This window comes from Myodes glareolus, chromosome 6, assembly GCF_982192425.1.
Source record: "Myodes glareolus chromosome 6, mMyoGla1.1, whole genome shotgun sequence".
NCBI classification, from domain to species: Eukaryota; Metazoa; Chordata; class Mammalia; order Rodentia; family Cricetidae; genus Myodes; species Myodes glareolus.
The window spans coordinates 82,992,719-83,014,426 of record NC_142031.1 but is presented as its reverse complement, the minus strand read 5'-3'; the positions used below and the strand labels follow the sequence as shown (position 1 = coordinate 83,014,426).

The 21,708-nt window shown below is 47.6% G+C and overlaps 1 long non-coding RNA gene across 1 annotated transcript; it reads right to left on the bottom strand.

Moving 5' to 3' along the window:
- Positions 1-10,016: 10,016 nt before the first annotated feature.
- LOC148121876 (uncharacterized) lies at positions 10,017-20,310 on the bottom strand. The gene is made up of 2 exons (XR_015738144.1): positions 10,851-20,310; positions 10,017-10,526 (listed from the first exon to the last, which is right to left on the bottom strand). It is a non-coding gene; the product is annotated as an uncharacterized LOC148121876 (long non-coding RNA).
- Between the last annotated feature and the right edge of the window lie 1,398 nt (positions 20,311-21,708).

The window sequence follows — 21,708 nt, the reverse complement described above, 5'->3', positions numbered from 1 at the left end:
TGGTGTGCCTAACATTGCCTCTGTTTCTCCTTGCCCCCACCTTCCTCTCCTCAGCAAACTGTACCCCAAGTTCAGCCTATACCTCAGAAGCTTGCATGACTTCCCACTTGGTGAGAAGTGAGTGAGGCTGGCTTGGGCAGAGGGTCAGTCCCCAGGGACCTCTGCAGGCTGTAACCAGCTTTTCCTTCAGGTGTCCCTGCTCATGGAGTCACACGTATCTCGTTCCATGCTCTGCCTTTTGTCATAGATCCTCACAGGTCAGGATGCAAGATCCTAGTGCTTGACAGCGGAATTGTGACTGTGGTTTGTGTTAAAATGTCCTCCGTAGGCTTGTATGTTTGAGGGCTTGGTTCCTGAGAGGTGGAACTGTTTGGGAAGGATTAGGGGGTGTGGCCTTGTTGGAGGAAGTATGTCCTGGGGATGGGGGTGGCTTGAGGTTTCAAAGGGCTTCTGCCATTCTCACGGCCTCCTGCTTGTAGATCAAGATATAATCTCTCAGATGCTGTTTGTGTGCCGTGCTCTCCACCATGGTGGTGATGGACTCTAGGCCACTGGAACTGTGAGTCCTAAGTAAACCTTTCCTCCTCTAAGCTGCCTTGGCCATAAAAAAATATCACAGCCATAAAAAAACAACTAAGACAGTAACTGATCAGCTTAGGACGAATTACTGGGCCATCTCCCACCAATTCGCTCCATCTCCTCCCTGGTCCTAGGCTTCTCACATCTCCATCATTTCCCACTGAACACATACCCTAACTATCCCAACACATTCTCTACTCCTCACCTGTGTCCTGTGGTTTTACTTTTCTCTTTGAAATCTGGCTGTGTAAACTATCAATGGTTAGAGAACCAATTCTTAAATGGAAGGAAAAATATGGATTACGAGCCACCCTTGGAACCTTGACATGAAGCCAACTGTCTTAGTTAGGTTTACTATTGCTGTGAAGAGACACCATGACCACAGTAGCTCTTCTAAAGAAAACATTTAATTGGGGTGGCTCGCTTACAGTTTCAGAGGCTCAGTCCATTATGATCATGAAGGGGAGGATGGAGGCATGCAGGCAGATGCGGTACTGCAGCTGGGAGTCCTGACATCTTGACTCAGAAGCAACAGGAAATTGATTGACTGTCACACTGAGGGAAGTCTGAGAAAAAGAGGCCTCAGAGCCTGCAGCCACAGTGACACACTTCCTCCAACAAGGCCACACCTAATAGTGCTACTCCCCTTGGGGCCATTTTCTTTCAAACCACCACACCAACTAAATCCACACACTCGGGTTTGCAAATGATTTGTAAATAAAATGCTATTTTCATTACTTAGTGCTTTCTCATCGCAGGGCTCATTTATTCCTTGCAAAGACTTGACAGATAGCTAGGACTCAGTAAGGCTCCCCTCAGAGTAGCTTCAATTGGGAGCAGTGGAGTTCTTGGAATTCCTGCTGCCAGTGGTCTCACTGCCAGTGTCATGAAGAGTGGGAAGCAGGAAGTGCTGTGAACAATGGTCTTATGACCTGTAAAGATTTGTCACTTGTACTGGTTTAATAAAATGCTGATTGGCCAGTAGTCAGGCAGGAAGTATAGGTGGAGCGACAAGAACAGGAGAATTCTGGGAAGAGGAAAGGCTCAGTCTTCAGTTGTCACCCAGACACAGAGGAGGCAAGATAAGAATGCCTCACTGATAAAAGGTACCAAGCCACGCGGCTAACACAGACAAGAATTACGGGTTAATGTACCATGTAAAAGTTAGTTAATAAGAAAGCCTGAGCTAATAGGCCAACCAGTTTATAATTAATATAGGCCTCTGTGTGTTTCTTTGGAGCTGAATGACTGTAGGACCGGGCAGAACAGAAACCTATGTCAACAAGAAAGTGAATGGTCCAGCTTTCCTGGCAGACCAGGAATGCCATGACAACATTGCCTGAAGATGTTGTAAAGGCCCACAGCCTTTGCACACTGGGCTGGCCCCAACTTAGGCCTACTCTTTCTTCACTCCAGATTCTACCAGCTCTCAGATTGGAGCGTTATATGAAAAGCACCTCAGTTGGAGCTTTCTCTGACTGAATGAGCAGCAGCCTAGAGACCATTTCTTCTCTGCCTCCTCCCAGGAATGTTTCTTTGTTAGAGTGTGGGGATGAACTGACTATGGAACTGTCTCCTGGAGAAAATCACTGAGAGTCAGACAGCCTACCATAGATGAAGGTTGCAAAGTTCCTGCCAAGTCTCCTCTCCTGGTCTGACAGATGCTTGATGACAGCTATCAGCAGTCTTACCTCTGATTATTCCCAGCACTGACGATGGAACTATCTCCTAGAGAAAATCACTGAGGGTCAGACAGCCTAGCATGGATGAAGGTTGCAAAGTCCTTGCCAAGTCTTCTCTCCTGGTCTGACAGATGCTTGATGTCAGCCCTCAGCATTCTCACCTCTGATTATTCCCAGCCCAATCTTGTCCTGTGTGGTGGTTTGAATAAAAATGCCCCCCATAGGCTCATAGGAAGTGACACTATTAGTGAACTTGTTGGAGTAGGTGTGGCCTTGTTGAAGGAAGCATGTCACTGGCGGTGAGCTTTGAGGCCTCAAATGCTCAAGCCAGGCCCAGCATGGCATTCTCTTCCTGCAACCTGAGGATCCAGATGCAGATGCTTAACTCCTTCTCCAGCACCATGTCTGCCTTCATGCTGCCATACTTCCCACCATGATGATAATGGACAGAACCTCTGAACTATAAACTGGCATCAGTTAAGTGTTTTCCTTTATAAAAGTTGTCATGGTAATGTGTTTCTTCACAGCAACAAAACCCTAAGACATCCTGTTTCCTCCACCCCTAGGAATCCTGCAGCTTGCAAGAGACCTGAGTCAGGAGAAGGTAGAACAGAGTCCTTCCAAATCTTCTGTCTCAGGCTGTTCCCTGACCTATCCAGTAATCCTGGCACTTGGGTCATGAAACAAGAGGATCAGACCAGCCTCGGTTCAAATCAAGTTCAATACCAGCTTTGGCTACATAAGACCCTTTTTCAAGATGACTGGAGAGATGGCTCAGTGGTTAAGAGCATGTGCTGTTCTTCCAGGGGACCTGGGTTCAATTCCCAGCACCTACATGACATCTTACAACTGTCTGTAACTCCAACATCTGACACCCTCACACCAAACATATGATGTAGGAGGGTCATATGTCTATGTGTTACTTTCATTGGTTGAATAAAGAATACTGCCTTGGCTCTTTGATAGGACAGCAGCTTAGATAGGTGGAGTAGACAGAACAGAATGCTGGGAGAAAGAAACAGAGTCAGGCAGATGCCATGATTTCCTTCCTGAGACGGACGTTGGCTAGAATCATGCCGGTAAGCCACGACCTCGTGGTGACATACAGATTATTAGAAATTGTATGTCTAAGATACAATTAAGATACAATTAAGAGGCTGGAGATAATGGGCCAGGCAGTGTTTAAATGATTACAGTTTCCGTGTAATTATTTCGGGTAAAACTAGCTGCGAGCCAGGTTGCGGAAAGTGGCCCACTGCTTCTTCTACAAACATACATGCAGGCAAATCACCAATGCACATAAAATAAAAATAAATAAATAAGTGTAATTTAAAATTTAAAGAGAGACCCTTTCTCAAAAAAAAAAAAAAAGTAAAAAATAAAACAGTCAGCCCCTTCTGAACTTACAACGAGGCAGGTCCTGACACTGTCTGCGAGGATGCTGGACACACCTGACCGCACAGCACACAACACTGCTGACACTGCTCTGAGATCCCAGGGCCCCTGGGAACTTCAGCCGGTGTCACTGCTCAGTAGCAGGACAAGTCCACTTCACGTTCCCTCACCCAGGAAGAGATCCCACTCCAGGGACCCAAGTACAGTTGTTACTGGAAACATATCACCCCTAAATCATCATAAGCTGAAACTCTCAGACCAACAATGGCCAGGTACCACCCGCCTGCACTTTTCATGGACTGCCTAAGTCACAGCTGCCTGTTGCTTTGACACACTAGGACAGGCCTTGACAAGCAATTGTGGGGAAGGGGGCCCTTTGCTGTGTTGAACCTACTAGCTGTCACTGAAGCACATCTAGGCCTGTTCTTGTTGATAATATGTGGCCAACCAGCACGTCTCTTGGTCAGCTTGAGATACAGAATAAGTCTACAGCCACCCCCAGTTTCCATTCAAGTTGCTGAAGCCTCTGAACCTTGTGGGTGAGTCTGGCAGGATGGAGATTTTCAGAGTCCTCCCTCCTACGCATGTGCAGTTAGCTGCAGGGTTGCTGGCCTCATTTCCTTCCAATTGTGATAAAACACTCACGCCAGAGTAATTTGAGAAGGAAAGAGGTTATTTGGCTCACACTCACTCCCAGGTCACAATCTGTAATAGAGGCAGAAATTCAAGTAGGAACTGAAGCAAAAACTGTAGTGGAACACCTGCTTGTTGGCTCGCTCTCTAGCTTGCTCATGCTAGCTTTCGTAGACACCCCAGGACTGCCTGCCCAAGGATGAGACTGAACACAGTGGCTTGAGCCATCCTACACCAACCAACAATCAAGACAATGCCCACAAATGTGTTCACGGGCCAATTTGATCAGAACAATTCCTTAAGTGAGGGTCTTTCTTCCCAGGTGACTCTTGTTTATATCAAATCACAATAAAAACTAGAAAGTTCAGGGGCTGGAGAAATGGCTCAACAGTTAAGAACACTGATTGCTCTTCCAGAGGACTGGGGTTCAATACTCAGCACCCACATGGCAGCTCACAACCATCTGACACCCTCTGGCTTCCGTGGGAACACTGCGTGCACAGACATACATGAAAACAAAACACTCATATATAAAAGTAAATGAATCTTTAAAAAAAACAAACTGGAACAATTACTTAATCTGATTGTTCAAATCTATCATCTTTCTTCCTCCTTAAGTATAGTTCTTCCTGTGGCCATCCTTGTTGAATAAACAGAGATACCTTTAGCGACCAAGGGTCCTCGGAGTGTACTGTAAGTCTCTCTGGACTTGTGGCTTTATACCAGGGAGGCCTGAACTGCTATTGCTACAGTTCTTATGTAATAGACAGCAGCCCTGGACAGGTCCTCCCTGGAGCAACTGGAGTTCCTTGCCTTCATCTCCACTTACAATCCAATGATTTTTCTCCCAGGGATACTGAAGTCCTTCCAGCTCTTGGGGGTCTCACTCCTGGAACTTCCTAATACCTTCTGGTTTATTTTAGTTGCTTAAAATCTCATTGAGCAGGCCTTCACTCTCCCTCAAAGGCCATAGGCTAAATATGAAAAATTGACCTCCGCCACTGCACAGAACAACCACAAAATTCCTTGTCTCATGACAATGGGAGACGGTGACACAGGTCACGTATCCTTAGAACTGGATCCCACAGCCTGGGAGGATCAGTCACAACTTCTTCTGTGATTGTGGTGGCTCTCACCTCGCTCTTGGACCTCTGACCTCCTCACAGCTGTTGGCACCTGCTCTAAAATGCATGCATGAGGCTGGAGACGCAGTCTGGTTGGCCCAGGGCTTGCCTAGTGTGCAAAAGGGCCTGGGTTCAATCCCCGAAACTGTGCATTCTAGTCTGCAATCTTTGCAGTAAGGATGTAGAGCAAGGACATCGGGAACTCTCGTCCACATGATTGTTTGGAGGCCACTTTGGTCTACATGATAGCATTTCTTTGAAGAATAAAATACATAAATATTTTTTCTTTGTTGAAACCTGTTTGACCAACTGCCCCTTGGTGGGAAAAATGTTAGCTTGCACCTTGTTGCCACCCCAAGGGTTTAAAACCTACCTTCTCTAGGCAGCCCCCATATGAGTCTTGTCTTCTTGGGCACATGGGTCCCTCTTGCCTCCCTAACTCCCAGACCTTCTCAGAGCTCATGGGGGCTTGCTGAGTCCTTGGGACCAGAAACAAATTGCAGTTTCCAGAGCAATTTCCTCCTCACATCAGAAAACCATCTATACCCAAGGACCACAGCCCTATCCAGCCCTGAGCCCAGGGTGGGGAGGGAGGACCCTGGATGGAAAGCTGAAGGAATAAAGATAATCTCTGTGGAAACAACAATGTCGCTGTGTCAAAAGTGGCAGCGCAGAGCAGTCCCAGACGTCTAAACCTTTGATGACTTTGATGACTCTTCATTGTAAAGTTCTATCCCCATGGGACCGTCCTTTCCCCAACTCTCCAACCTGACTTTACAACTCAGATTTCAGATGCGCGGTTGGGAAACTAGACTGAGGGCATCTGTCTCCTGCGCTTCCATGCTCAGTATAGAGGGCTGCTTTGAAGGACAACCTCAGGGCCCGGCAAGATGGCTCAGTGTGTAGGGGCATGGGTCGTCAAGCCTGGTGCCTTGAGTTCCATCCCCACAGCAGAAAGAGAGCTATGACGCCTGCAAATTGTCCTCTGACCTCCACAGAGTGTGCCATGGCATTCTCACGCCCCCACACTCACACATACATCATGCACACACATATACACATGCATCAGGCACACACGTGCACACACACACAAATAATTCATCAATTTTAAAAAAAAGAGATACAACTTCAGTAAGCCCTTTCATGAAGAACACCCTGCCATCATTCCCTAAAGGAGGAGGCCGCTCTCACAAGGGTGGGGGGGGGCCAGGCTAGGGAGAACCTTCATCTCAGAGGCTATAAAGACACTGAGACCTTTGCCAGCAGGAACCTCAGGACCGTAGGTCTGCGCATCATCGGCGATGCGTACAGTGGTGTGTGTCGATGAGCCCCAGTGGAAGCAGGCAGACGGCAGGGAAGCTGTTTGTCTCATCCCTCCCAGGGTATGTGCACATACTTGACTCCCCACACCCATGAAAGTAAGGCGGTCACACTTTCTAAACACATTTGGGGTAATCCTTCAGCCGCAAGCTGTGTCTCAAAGATATCAGGGCTGGGTGGGGAGGGTCGTTCTTGAGGATTTCAGACTTCACTCCAGCCTCTGGGAATGCCCTCCACCCATCACTTGCTCAACTGGCTGCCTCTGTTTGTGTGTCATCTTCCTCTCCTGGGCATGGTTTACAAGGCCAAGGCACACAGAGAGAAGAGGTTAAATTCCAGCCTCTGCCCAGTGTCCTCCTGACTGGAACTGACGTGAGGCAGGCCCTTCAGTGGCATGTCTGATGCTCTGTGGGCCACTGTGACAGACTGTGAGACAGAATGAAGCTGCCACCCAGAGGAGCCCCGCAGGAGCTGCCACCTCCGTCCAAGCGGTTCACGCTGCCTCTACAACAGCCCTTTCTCAGGTCCAGCACGGGGTACCTCCTCCCTGGCTGGGTCACCTTTCCTGCCAGTCACATGGAGGCTTGCATTATTTGCTTTCCCCCTGGCCTGAGCTCCTGCAGGGCAAGAAGCCTGAATCTTGACCTTTGAGTCCCCAGCACTGGGTGTTTTACAGAACAGTGCCTGTCTGTGTCCTGGGGCTGAGAGTCCAGACAGCCATGTCCTATGGCCACTGTTGACTGGGTCCCCTCTGCTCCCTGTACAGTTGTGGGGAGAGAGTGGATTTAACCTTAGTCTCCTGCCTCTGTGGAAGCCCAGACTCCTCTTGGCTTATGGGGAATCGAACACTGGTCTCCTTCACAAGATTCCCTATTCTGAGGAAACTGAGGCAAGGAACCTCCATGTTCTGACCCAATGGTGTGGTAGCCAGGAAGCATTCTGGAATATGAACTCAAAAGCAGTGGGACTCGCTTCTGAGCTAGTTACCGTGTGTGCCTAACAGTAACTAAATGTCCCCTGCTTGAGGGCACTTTGTGTAAAGAATCAAGGCTAGTCCTTAATACAGGGGACGAAGGCCTCAGTAACTGCCTAGGACATTTGTTCTACAAATGTTAGTGCCCCTAAGCTTTCATAAATATGAAATTACGGTGTCTGTGTCCTCATTTGGAACTCGTATTATTTACTCAATGATACATAGGAAACCCTTCCATCTGAACAAACCTAGATTTCCATTACTGACGCGCACTGGTTCCCAGTATGGTCAGAGTCATTCTCAACTGTGGTTTTGAAGGAACGATGAGTCTGAGCTTGGGGAAGGCGCCCTGAGGCAGACGTTTAGCTGACTGCTACACTGCAGGCCGGGCTATGAATGAACAGTGCTACACACACCTCTGATCCTCTCCCTTGCATGTGGACGGACTCACAGTAGCACGGCTGAAGACCAGACCCTGCGCTGTTTCTCCATGCTGTTTGCTCGCTAGGAAGAAATCATGCCTTTGAAACTCCCCCTCCGCAGCGGCCTTTGAAAGCACACGTTCCTTCACGGTTCACCAGTGCAGGGTTCTGTGACCTTGCAAGTATTTTTCAAAGAGTCCATTCATGGTCATGGTGCTACCAGGCCTTTATCCCAGCACTTGGAACAGAGGCAGACAGCTCTCTGTGTGTTCCCAGTCAGCCAGGACTACACAGTGAGACCTTGTCTTTTAAAAAGAAAAATCCACCTATCCTTTATAAAAGATTCATGTTCCCTTCTTTTGAAAGCTGGCTTCCCAGAAGACAGGGCCTGGGGAAGGTGGACTCTACTGTATAGCTTCTGTCACGTGTAAGTCCATGAAACTTACCTGCTCTCCCTTAGTCGTGTGAAGAGTAGAATTAGAGCTCGCGGTTTACAGATAGGCAACAGCAGGGACTTATCACAAGAAGTCCTTCATCAAAAGACTAGACGCTGGGCGTGTGACAGACGGTAAGGCCTTCCTCTGCCATATCCACACTTACATATGTGTGAGAGCCCACTTTTACAGAAAGATGTCAGCTGTAGTGAGTCTTTCTCTGTCCCTCCAGCCAGCTCCCAAATAACCACACAGAGACTTATTATTAATTATGAAAGCTCAGCCTATAGCTTAGGGTTATTTCTAACTTGTTCTTATAAGTTAAATGAACCCATATCTATTTATATCCAACATGGCTCGTGGCTGTTTCCTCTCTCCCTGTGCATCCGGCTTCCTCTGCATCTGGCTGATGACTCTGTCTTCTTCTTCCCAGCCTTCTCTCTGCCTTGAAAATCCTGCTTAGCTATTGACCATTCAGCTTTTTATTAAACTAATCCAAGTGACACTTCTTCACAGTGTACAAAAAGGTTACTCCACCACAATTTGCAATATGTTTAAGGCTTGGAGGAAATAAAATAAGATGAATGGCTAGATGGGTGGTGGATGAATGGTTGAATTATGAACAAAGAAATAAATGGATATATTTATGGATAATAAGAAAATAGACTGACTTTTACCAAAAAGATTGGAAAGTCATAAATCCACAGTCTCTGAGTCCTTAATCTCATTTTTGTCCATTTGTTCCAAGCAAATAATTCAAAGGAATAAAATTTCCCTGCCCCCCCATTGTAACAGTTTTGCTTCTAACATAACAAATGTATGACTTAAACTTGAGAGGCAGAGACAAGTAGATTTCTGTGAGTTTGAGGCCATACCAGTCTACAAAGAAAGTTCCAGGACAACTAGGGCCACACAGAAAAACCCTGCCTCAAAAAACAAATAAATAAAAAATTGTGGTTTAAATGAGCACCGGCTTGAGCTGTTGAGTATGGCCATTCAGGTGACTCCAGGGTAACACTTAAAAAAATATAATATTGTTTCATATTTTGAAATAATATTAAGACTAGAACCTTCCATCCATGTTTGCATCTCCATAGGACACACACCTCAGTCAGGCCAGTCTTCAAGGCCCCGTGTGTCTCAGGGTTGTTTTACTGTTGGCCTCACTTTCCACATTGCTGAAAGGGAGACAGAGAGCAAGCCTCCATCTCCTATAGGAGCACTGGGTTCATTCTTGTCAGTCGACAGGTCAGGGAGGACACTTATAAACTATGAGGTCACCCTACATGTGGCTCGAAATTATGTAGCCTCTCCATTGAGGTGAAAAGGAACAACAGAAAAGTAAGAAGTACTCTTCCCTGAATGGTTTGCAGAGAAATTAAAATTAAGGCAGATGAAATACAGTGCTGTACTCGAGTTGGATTGGTGAGATAATACAACATACACAAAACAAAAACAATACATCATCACTATTATTATTAATTCAGTATTATTATTAATAATAAGAAATTCAGTATTTTTTCCAAGTCAGAAAAGTCAAGTAATGCAAACAAAAGTACATGAAATGTCCTTAGTGTCTGATGGCATTGCACATGGCCTGCCAGTTCAAGCTGCATGCCTTGTCGAAGCTGACGACCCATGCTGCATGCCTGTCAAAGCTGCCGACCCACACTGCATGCCTTGTCGAAGCTGACGACCCATGCTGCTTGCCTGTCAAAGCTGCCGACCCACACTGCATGCCTTGTCGAAGCTGCAGATCCATGTTGCATGCCTTACTGAAGCTGCCAACCCATACTGCATGCCTTGTCGAAGCTGCAGATCCATGTTGCATGTCTTGTTGAAGCTGCAGATCCATGTTGCATGCCTCGTCGAAGCTGCCAACCCACGTTGCATGTCTCATGGAAGCAGAGCTCAGACATGGACCTGATTATGAGAATGAGAGGCTGTACCTAGATCAGAAGGCCCTGGAAAGGGAGCAGGAAGTCAGGCCAACTGAACTCTGAGCACCATCTGCAGGCTGGCATTCATAGCATTAACATATGCTTCCCAGGTTTACTCTGGACCAGGAAATTCACAAATGCTTTTCACCTGTTAGCTCAGACCTTGCAACACACTGTCCACGTTAACACGTGGGAGCACAGCTGGCGATGTAGAGCCAGATGTGCATCCTTTCCGAACCTGTGCTGCTCCAGCCTCCCACCCATCCTGGACCTCCCTGACGTCTGGTTTCGGGGTGCTGAGGTTATGGGGCCCTCCTGGGAGCAGCTCCACCACTGCTGGTGTCTCACCGGACTCTCTCCAGAGGACCACAGCCACTCGCTTGTCATCAAAGGCTGTTTGTTCCTGGTAAGTAGGTTGTAGCTGCATCGGAGCAGAAAGTCTTGGCCTGTGCCGACCCCTTCATCCCCAGGGCTGAGCGTTGGGCTCTGTAACCTCAGAGAGGTGGAGGCAGGGGTGCAGGCTCCAAACACCTGTTGTGTTCTCCCAAGGCTCTGTTTCTAGGGGGTGCCTTCATCTTTCTGTGCAGAAGACCTGAGAACCTAGGACGCTGTTGGACACTGAGCCTAGGAGAAAGGAGTTAGTTCTGTAACCTGGACAAATAGTTGACCTTCTCTGAGCCAACCTTCCTCATCACCAGGAAGAATAGATAATTAATTTCCAGGTCTAACCACTGCACACAGTCGCACACAGTCGTGGGGGGGGGGGGTGGGAGGGTGGTGGTGAGGAAGCAGCCTGAGGAGGAGGGAGGTGTCCTTCAGCCTGTCTTTCTCAGGCTTCACCTCAAGTAGAAAGAGGAGTGGTTTTGCTAATGGAATGTGCAAACCAATAGACAAGAGTGGGGTCAGGTGAAGGGAGGGAGGGGCCTGAAATCCCACAGTAGTATATAACCCACAGCTGTTTGGAATTCTGTCTCATGTCCATTCAGCATCTGCCGTAGATAAAACAGTGCTTGTGTGGACTTGGGCCCCCACAGGACCCAGTAGATGCGGGACCAGTAGTTACGTGAGTCACGTGGCCCAAATCAAGATGGCTACCGTGTACCAGATTTTCCCAGCTCATTGACCCATGTGGCTCTTGTGATACTCCTGCAAGAGGAACGAAAGCAATAGTTCAGAAGCTCATTCCACTCATGCTTCTACCCTGTCCCCAGGCTCGGCTCGGCCACTGTGAACAAACCAAGGTCAGGTCTGGGAAGAGCCTCTCACAGGGACGCAGCCCAGCTGAGTCACCAGGCCTGGATGTCCACCTCATATCCTCTTTTACTCATTAACCAAGACTATGACCTAAATCCCATGGGCAATAGCCACTAAGCACATGAGGAAATGGATAATGACGGTGACCCAGGCAGCTAAAAGCCACAATTACCCTTCCTGACAGGAGCGTGGGACCTTTTTATGAAGAGTGAAATTTTTGCCCATAAATTGCACTCGTGAGAAACCAGCAGGCGCTTGCTGGTGACCATGGTTACGTCTTACACAGCTGGAAGCAGCATTTCCAGACAGCTGATAGCCTTGGAGAAGGATTTCCAGGGAGAGCTCGGGGCTTGGCTGCAGCCCAGGTAGGGTCAAGGCACAGAAGGGAGGCTCTGACGGATGCAGAGGCTAAGTCCTGTCTCTGGGTTCTGAGGTGATTGCCTGTGTAGAGCCTAAGCCCTGAAAGTTCTGAAAACTGGTCCGAAGACTTCTCCTTCAAGCAAGTTACAAGCTAAAATGGTGAAGTTGTTAGTAAAGATGAGGGAAGGCCAGAAATTAGGCCATTTCTGCCCAGCAGATCCTCATCCACAATGGCCACAGAAGAGGTTCTAGGTAGAGGCCAAGAGGCAGGTTGGGATGCCTAAGGGAGCAACAGCTGTATCTGGCCTAAGTCCAGAGGCCTGGTGCTACCAGTAGCCATATTGAGCTTATTTTTTTGTTTTCTCACTGCCCTCAGCTATATCCAGCCCAGCAAACAGGCTGTGACCTAACCCTGACATGTGGGCTGAATTAGTGCCCCTCACTGGGCCCCTCGCTAGCTGTAATTTCCTTTCTAGGAACTAACTCTGTTTGGCACGCCCACTGTTGCCCCGTCATGAGTCCTCAGCGCTGCCATCATGGGCACACACATCCTCTAGTCTTCTGCCTGTGCCATTTGCCAAATGTCCTGCGGATCCCCGTTCGTCCGTACACTCCATTTACAAACACGTGTAAAAGTATCAGGCTGGCGATGAGTTCTGGGCTGTGCATTGCTCCTAGGAAGTGAAGCATATGTCTTTAAGGGTCATAGGACTCTCGTGACACGACGCAGGGAGTGAGTCAGATCATCAAGGGGCTGACTCAGGAAGATCCCAGGATACTTTGGTAGTGAGCTGAGTTCAAGCGTACATAGAAGCGGCCGGGATCTAGCTCCACTGGTAAAGTGCTCACCAAGCATGCAGCAAGCCCCCAGCACGTGAGTCCCTAGCACTGCACAAACCCAACGTGCTGGCCCACCCTGGAACCCTAGGGGCAGAAGCAGGAGGATGGGAAATCCAAAATCAACCTAAATATCAAGTTTGGGGCTAGCCTCAGCTACATGAAACTCTGTCTCAAACCACAAAATCATCGCATGCTCTCGCTCCGTGTGATGCCTCTCCACTCCCCTCGTAGGCACGCTGCTCTCAGTCCTCATGAACTGCATGTCCTTGCATCTGGAATGCGCCACTGAAGCTCTTGGAAGATTCTGCATGTCCTTTAGAGATTTCTGATGGCTCGGATGATGACCTAGGACTCTTCTGGCTTTGATGTCTCCCCCTGATGTGACGAGAAGAGCCTTATTTAACAGTTGGGTCACTTATGAAGTATTCAATTTTCTGTGGGCCTTGCTCCTTGTTTTCTAATAAAGAAATAATATTTTCCTCAAAGTACACCTTCTTAAATTATTTTATTTAATTAATAAGTTTATTTATATTTGCTTAGCTCAAACCCAGAGTCATGGACATACAAGGCACTTGCTCTACTAGTGAGCTATATCCCTAGCTCTTGATTTATACTGTCCAACACACCTTTCGATGGTTTTATACAGTAACTCCCTTGCCTGGGAGAAGGGGGCATGCATTCCGCAAACCCCAGAAAATGGCTAAAACTGGAGATGGTGCTGAATCTGTACTCAGAGACCTTCTAGATCATTTGAGTATAACACAGAAAGAGAGAGAGAGAGAGAGAGGGAGAGAGAGAGAGAGAGAGAGAGAGAGAGAATGTGGTTTACAACTTTAATCCCAGCACTCGGGAGGCAGAGACAGGAGGATCTCCGACCTCTGAGAGCACCAGGTACACATGTGGTGCACAGATATATATGCAAGCAAAACACTCATACACATAAAATAAAGATTTTTTTAAAAAAAAATTAAAGATGATGCTGGGCGGTAGTGGTGCATGCCTTTAATCCCAGTACTCAGGAGGCAGAGGCAGGCAGATCTCTGTGTGTTCAAGGCCAGCCTGGTCCATAGAACAAGTTCCAGGATAGACTCCAAAGCTATACAGAGAAACCCTGTCTCGAAAAACAAAAACAAAGCAAAAACAAACAAAAAAATTAAAGAAGACATGTAATACATAGGAGATAAATAGGAGATCAAGTCACCAGTAATCTTAGTCCAGAGGTGACAGAGGTCATATTAGTCACCAGTCACTGCACCAGCACTGTAGATAGCTCCATATTGTGAAAATAATCCCGTATCAACAAATATGGTTTAGCAAAATAATTTTAGTGATTCAAAATGAGAATGAGGGGCTGGAGAGAGGGCCCAGTTAAGAGCACTGCCTGCTCCTCCAAAGGTCCTGAGTTCAATTCCCAGCAACCACATGGTGGCTCACAACCATCTGTAAAGAGAGCTGGTGCCCTCTTTTGGCCTGCAGGCATACATGCAGGCAGAATACTGTATAAATAATAAATAAGTAAACATTCATTTTTAAAATATGGGAATGAACCACAGGTGTCTTAATCCCAGTGTGTCTAAGGCATTCTGTGGAGTGTAAAGGTGGGCACAGGGGTAGCACTGAGTTATGGTTACAGACTGTCTCAATGACACGTTTTGGGAAGGGAAAGGCCATTTCTCTAGTTGCAGCAAAGCCCAGAATTAAGAATATCAACATATGTGTGCGTGCACACATGTATGGCCACACATTTGTATGAGTGAATGTGTGTGCATGTATGCCAGTGTGCATATGAAGGTCAGACGACAACCTTGGGTGTTGGTCTTCACCTTCTGCCTTATCTGAGACCAACACCAAAGTTCCGTCCCCTCTCTGTCCCTGTCTGCATCTCCCTTTGGGAGAGCAGGGATCGTCACCACAGTCCACTCCCAGCCTTACACAGGCACTGCACAGTTACCCACTAAGGCATCTCTCTGTCCTCTATCTTTTTAAAGGAAGACATTATCTTCCCTGGAGATATAAGATGCTACTTTTAGCTCCTTGTAATATGAAAGCTAAACTGGCTCAGACTGGCTTTCCTCAACAGAGCCAAGCTGCTCCAGATTTGAACTTCATTTAAACCCTGGAAAGGGCTGGAATGACATTTGTCAGGAGGGGGTTTTCTCCTTCCTTTTAATCAGCGCATAAGTCAATAAGCAGCTTGGGGAACAAAGGCCACACTTTGAGAAATCAAAGGCAAGCCCTCTCCATCTGCATTCACACCCAGGGTGGACAGTCTCAGCACTCAAGCATTTGGTGTTTGTCTTGGAGGAAACCAAAAGCCAAAGCGAGCCAGGAGAATGAGAACCAAATGCCCCTTAGTCTGAGCACTGCCTCTTCCCACACCACGGAGCCCGATGGATGATAAGCATTGTGCTGGCAAATGATAGCGTCGGGGAAGCCATCTGGGCAGTACCAATGGCCAGCTGTGCATCTTTGGGCCATCTCGCCTTGTCCCCCACAGAAGTGCCCACTGACCCTCAGAAATGCCGTCTCCCGGGCTGTTTATCATCATTCTCATCATTTTATGGGACTGCTTAAATTTTCCGGTTGAACTTTAAGCTATGAACAAGAACCTTGTTAGCTTTGGGATTTGGTTTGAGTCCCCTTTATTCATCTAGACTCCCCACAATGCTCTACTACCACGAGATGGGATGAGACAATGTGCGGTTTGTAATAATTTCAATGTGAACTGCCCCCCCCACATGCACTCATATGTTTAAATATTTAGTTCTATCTAGTGACGCTGTTTTGGGAGATTTGGGGTTAGATGATAGGTGGAGGTTACCCAAGGGTAGTCCTGCCCGGGCTCTGGTCTAGCCTTCTGCTTGTGGCCTGGCAGCGGTGTAAATATCTTTCCCACATACCTCTGGCCCCATGGCTTCCCTATCAGGACAATGGACTGAAAACTGAAACTTCCCCACTTTAAACTGTCTTCATCAGGTATTTAACATGAGTAAAGGGAGGAATATAGAAAACTGGTTCCAGACAAGTGGGGGTTTTTGCCGTGATGGCCCTGACCATGAGGTTCTGGAGCCTTTGCCACTGCTTTCCTGGAGGGGTGCAGACATTTGAAGATGCAGCCAAGAGAAGCCCTAGAAAAGTCTAACTCAAGCTTAGTGGGCCATTCTGAGGATCAGAATGATGATAGACAAGCAGAGAATAAGGCTGTTTTCATGCTGGGCACTGGGAAGTGCACGCCTTTAATCCCAACACTTGTGAGGCAGAGGCAGGCGGCTCTCTATGAGTTTGAAGCTAGTCTGGTCTACGGAGTAAGTTCAGGACTTATGAACATAAGCCAGGACTATGCAGAGAAACCCTGTGTGTGTGTGGGGGGGGAGTATTTGTGAGGTTACAGGTGGGAATCAGGATGTTTGGGAAACTGCTGTGGAGGCTATTTATATCACATCCAGCATCCAGCAGAGAATTTTTTTTTGCCCATACTGTGAAAGTTTAAATGAGGCTGAACTCAAAAGTGATGGACTGATTTATCTGGCGGAGCAAATTTCAAGACAAACATAGCAGACAAACCGTGGCATTGTTTTTGGCAGTTGCTTTTAGGCAGGTTTATAATAAGAATTTAGAGGAAGAGTATAGTTTGGAGGTTTGGGCGCATTTAAACTAGCAGACAAGCAAGGGCCAATCACTTGCAGCTGGCTGTAAGTGTTTAAAAAAAGATCAGCATTATTAAAGAGCAACCCCAGGGCTGAGGAGATAGATGTGTGGTTAGTGTGCTTGTCTGACATCCAGGCCCAGCCCCACTACAATAAAGAAAGGGGACAGCAACAAAGGTACCGCAAGTGCAAGACCCACATAGTAAGGACTCCAGGGTACACAACTGAGAAACACTGGAAGACTTTTGTCTGAAAAGAGAGTGCCAGCTGGTCAATGGTTGCACATGTCTTTAATCCCAGCACTCAGGAGGCAGAGGCAGGCAGATCTCTGTGAATTCAAGGCCAGCCTGGTCTACAGAGCTCCAGTACTCAGGTCTTCCCATGTCACTGTAGGCAGAAAAAACAATTCTCCAAAGACCTGCCCCAGGCCAACCCAGCGGAATCATCCCTCACGTAGAATCTCTTCCCAGGTAAGTAAAGGTTGTGTCAGGTTGACAATCAAACCATGACAAAACCCTAGGATGTTGGAGAGTCTGAATACTGGAATGTCTATCAAAGAAACCTGCGGATACCCAGTGGTGCTGATGCAAGAGAGATAACCACATATCCTGCAAATGGCAGGGCCATAGGGCAGGTCTGACCAAACCCATGGAGGTCAGACATCGCTAACACATGACGAAGAAGCTGGGTGTGGAGTCAGGTCATTCAGTGCTCATTCTGTGATGTTTTTGTCTTGCTTTGGTCCGGTCTTTCCTTGCCGGGCCCTCCTTCCTCCCTTTTGGAATGGGAGTGATTACTCAGCCATTGTATATTGAAAGTACCTAACTTGTTTGGTTGGTTTTATTCTTGTTTATTTTCTCATTTTACAGGAGCTTACAGCTAAGAGATTGCCTTGACCCTTAATAGAAACCTCAAACACTAATTTTTTATATTTGTTTATTTGTGTGGGGGTTTGCACACATGTGTGTGTGTAGAGGTCAGAGGACTGTAGTGTGAATTCTAACTGGTCTTAATAATAAAAACCCAGAGCCAGATAGTAGAACAAATGCTGAACGATCAAAGACAGAAAGGAGCAAGCCACAGCCAACTCCTACCTTGCTAACTTCTCAGGCAAAAGAGGGTTAAGCTCCTGTCTCCTTCTGCCTTATATTCCTCTCTCCACCCAGCAATATCACTTTTGTCTTTCTGTACAGACCTACAGACCTCTACGGTTAATTAAGGGCTTGCTCCGCCCTCTGATCTAAGGCAAGCTTTATTTGTTAGAGCACAAACAAAATATCCCATTTCCTCTTCTTTGTCTAAAATAAAAAAGAAGGTCATAACTAATATAAAAAATATATACAATAAGTACAACAACTATATATAATATATGCAGGCAATAAATACATCAACAATGTCTAGTCCATTAGAAAATGACAAATTCAGAGAAAATACTGTCCTATCTTGATGAGTCCAAAAGGTTGCACCTAATTCGCTTTCTCTTCTAACTTGCATTATCAAAACTATCTTTCAATGTCTCTCAACTTTATACACTTCATACCTCTTTCGTGAATTTCTTTTCTTTTCTGAATCTGGTAACAAGAAAAACTGAGCGGTTATTTTAGACGTGACTGCGGGACCAGGCAGGATAAGAAGCCTCCAGCTACAGAGGACAGCTTGCAGAAACTGGTTCTCTCCTTCCACCATGCATGTTCTGTGGATGAAACTCAGGTTATCAGGCACCTTTACCTGCTGAGCCATTTTGCAGGCCTGAGACTCTGGACTTTTGAATAGTCTTGAGCCTATTAAGACTAACAGCACTCTTGAAGTTAGGCTGGATGCAGTCTGCATTGTGAGATGGGCACAGGCCTGGGGAACAAAATGTCCCTTATAGGCTCATGTATTTTAACAGTTGGTCCCTGGCTGACAGTGCTGCTTGAGGAGGTGCTGGCCCTTGGGAACATGATGCTTAGATGGCAGAGGTGGTCTTGTGATCTGGCTCTCAGCTTCCTAGTCCAGCAGCCACAGGATGACCTGCATCATGTAGCCCCACATCCACAGACAGACCTCACTCACCTTACCTTCCCCACAGTGATAGAATAAAGCTCCCCTAAAACCATGAGTCCAACTAACTCCTCCTTCACTAAGTTATCTCTGTTAGGTACTTGATCATAGAAATCAGGGGAATAATTAACATAGAGGGTATGGTAAAAAGGGGTCAAGGAAAAACACCTTGAACCTGACTTGACCACAGGATTAGGCCTTGAAATTCTGCCAATTCCTGAGCTTGCCCCAGAGTTAGGCTGCAGAATCCCACCAATCCCTGAGCACAGAATCCCACTGATCCCACCAATCCTGCCCCAGAATCAAGCTACCAAAAAAACACCAATCCCAAGCCACCCTGGAAAGTTCTGCCCTCTTCCCCCCCAAGAAACTCCATACAAACTCTGTCTTCTGTCCGGTTTGTTGCGGCTTCTCATGCTAGACGCAGTTACCCCGCTGGATTCTTCTTTCTCAATAAATCTCTTGAGTGAGGTTTGTTGTGCGGTGTGACACTCTCGCTGGCGCCAAGACCAGCTGTAACAACGTTCACGGGAGCCGTATAGCAGGACCATAACCCCTTCCTTGGAGTAGAGCTGTAAGATACTAAGTTTACAGTGACTTGGTAGTAGTCCTTGGCTCCCGGCTGCCAGGATCCCTTTCCAACGCTTACACAGAGTATACGACCAAAGACTTACTTAAAAGTCACATGACTCTGAGCGAGTCACTTATACCCGTGAATCTTGAAAGGTACAGAATAAAGTAAGGTTATGTCACGTCAACTAAAGCTGGTTAGAGTGTGAACTGTCATCTCAACCCAGCTACGATTGTCCTTACTGTTTACATGCTGATGATCCACACTGAGGTTTGACCTGCCTCACAAAACACTCATTTGGATTCATCCTCCCCCTAGCAAGTTTCCAAGGAGACGCCATTGTAAGGACGTTGAGCAGCAAAGGAATAAACTGTAATTGATGGAGCCTAACACTGGGCTCAGAGTGTTTGCCTCTTTGAAGAATTATTTATTCCTCACCTCTGTGAGGTGTGAAACAATTGCTCAGATGGAAACCTGGAGGCTTAGGATGATTTTCAGGGCTAGTCTCAAGACCACCCAGCAAAAGGTGGGCATGGTTGCACGGTCCTTTAATCTGAGCCCCAAGAGGGCAGAGGCAGGTGGATCTCTGTGAGCTCATAAAATAGGATCTATCGGAGTGGCTAGTTTCCTGCAGCTCCCAGTTTTCCTTATGCATCTCCCTGTGTGGTCAGAGGTTGAAGCTATTCTGTCTTTATGTCCTCAGAGGTCAGCAGATTTAGTTTAAAGGAGACATGACCAGAAATGCATGAATGTACACGATTTATGGATTGATCATCCTTGACACCGCTAAGCGCTGCCTCCAATCACTTCGTATGTAATTTCCACAACCCTCCTCTACGGCAGGCCCAGTTGAAGCAGCTGAAGTCCCAGAAGCCAGCTAACTTGTCTGGAACTGGGACCTAAGGTCTGCAACGCCCCCTTCACCCCATTCTTTCTCAGACCTCCAGAAGAATGGCAGCTGGAGGCTCTCCTCGGTGCTGGTGACTGTGAAGGGCTTGTAGACTCAAGCCTGGAAAAGCAAAGCACAAAGCCCCAACAGCGCACTCCCTGGGGCCAATCTCTGCCTTCCTGGCGCTCCAAACCCACGCTGTTGTTAAGTCTGTCTCTTTTCGTGTCCATCCCTGTCCTCCCAACTCCTGCAACTTCTGGGTGGTCTAGCTCCTGGAGAGCTAACCCATGAAAGGTGCAGAAACTCCATGCTCCTCGGATCCTAGCAACTAGGGTGGGGTCTGGGAATGAGTCTGCGCACTGTGCACGGGGGGGGGGGGGGGGGGGGAGGTGGGGGGGGGGGGGGTGTAGGCCTAGAGGAAGGAGGGCACAAAAGGCGACAGATGACACCTTCACCAGAGTTCAAGGTCACAGCAGTGCTGTTCCCTGACACTTTCCTGCCACGACTTCTGCAGTTTGGAGAAAGCTGGAAGGCCTGCTCCCCCAGTGGTCCAGTTACTCTCCGTGTTTTTGCTCATTTTCAGATAATTAGATGGTTTTGATGTGTTTCACACTCCCCCCCCCCCGTGTGTGTGTGTGTGTGTGTGTGTGTGTGTGTGTGTTCAGGTGACCATTTGACATGGCACAGTGACCGGAGTCAGCTATCAGGTACCAGTGGGGAAGGGAGCGCACCCGATTGGGCTGGGCCCTCTGCTTGCCAATACCTGAAGAAGCACTGGATGTCAGCCAATCTGCCTGTAGGTTCTGGAGGCTGAAAGACCTTGAAGGATCAAAGTAGCCAGCCCTACATTGAAGGGTTCTGTGTGTTCCTGCCAATTGCATCACCCAAACCACAACCGGCAAGCCTGGCCCTTCTGAATAAACTTAGCACTAGTCGAAGGCCCACATCTTACCAGAACCATGATACATAGCCATGTATCCATATACACGTGTGCGTTTGTTATATGGTGTGTGTGTGTGGGGGGGGGGTACTTGGAGTTGAACTCAGGGCCTAACACAGGCTGAGCAAGTGCTATATTGCTGAGCCATACTCTTTATTTTGAGACAGAGCCTCACTAAAGTTGCCCAGACTGGCCTTGAACACACACCATCTTCCTACCTCAGCCTCCTGAGTGCACCCAGCTGATGGCCATTCCTACGCAGATATATTCCCCTTGCATCACTGCCGCTGAGTTCGTCCTGATAGTCTCCCCACCAAGTGCACGCTGCGATCCCACTGCAGCCATGGCGCCCCTCACAGACTTGGATCTCACAGCGCCCTGGACAGCCAGCTTAGCCTTTTTTCCATTCCCTGAAATCCGCTCCACAGCTTTCTCTTTCCCTTGACTCTTGGTAGCCGGCCATAGGTCCTTGTCCTGCAGCGCCGCCTGGCTGTGACTCGCTGAGGTGCTCAGTTAGTTTGGAGAAGTGACTTCTCTCGGCAGACAAGTCAGGTCATTTTGTGTGTGACCTTGAGAAGTCTGGCTCTCTGCCTGCGCTGCCTGTGCTCCACTCTGCCCAGCCGATTGCGGCGACAAACGAATGCACTGTGACAGCTTCAGAA